Source organism: Nerophis ophidion, linkage group LG05 (assembly GCF_033978795.1).
Source record: "Nerophis ophidion isolate RoL-2023_Sa linkage group LG05, RoL_Noph_v1.0, whole genome shotgun sequence".
Classification (NCBI taxonomy): Eukaryota; Metazoa; Chordata; class Actinopteri; order Syngnathiformes; family Syngnathidae; genus Nerophis; species Nerophis ophidion.
Window position 1 is genome coordinate 55,868,804 of NC_084615.1, and position 917 is coordinate 55,869,720.

The window sequence follows — 917 nt, forward strand, 5'->3', positions numbered from 1 at the left end:
TCAAGTTGTGAATTATTAAGAATATACAATGTGGACACAATGTGTGCATAAATGAGAAAGTGACCCCTGTTAAGATAGCAGCTTAGCACGGCTGGTACAGTGCATATGTATCCATGATCAATGGACTAGGGTTGAGCATATCAAGAACATTCCACTTTTGGATGCTCACTTTAGAGAATCTCCCACAGGTGTTGAGTACAATTTGAGTCATTTTAAAGCACAGCTTGTTAAGATTAGTTATTGGTCAACTTTTGGAGGTATGTTTGGGTTAGGTTTACCAAATAGGGTATTACATCTGGTAGTATATTGCTTTTAATTTTGTATGCTAACATGCTGAACAAATTTGAAAAGCATAAATAATTTGAAAAACTTATAAATACCCATCCATTTATTTTATCCTGCTTATCTATGGTCAGCTTGTAGAGGAAGGAGACTAAGAAAGAAGCATAGTTTTCCCTCCCCAGCTACTTCATCCAGCTCCACCCGGGTGTTCTCAGGCCAGCTGGGAGACGGTCTCTCCCAAAGTGTCCTTCTCGTGTCCTCCAACCAGTCAGGAGTGCTCTTGTTGATGTAGAGGAGCAGTGACTTTCCTCGGAGCCCCTTCCAAACGACGGAGCTTCTCAAATAACCCTTAGATTAGATTAGATTAGATGGATTAGATAGTACTTTATTTATTCCGTCAGGAGAGTTCCTTCAGGAAAATTACAATTTTCAGCACAATCCCATTCAAGATCAGACAAACATTACAGGGAGACAGAACAGGATCGCTGACGGGTCTGCCGGCTTCCAGCGCCCCTTACAAAAAAGATGACATACAGGTAAACATGGGGGAGAATAGAAGATTAAAATAAAATAAAAAATCGGTCTTAGCCTGGTCCCTGTAGTGGGGGTGCAGACTGAGGCCAAGGGGAAAAAAA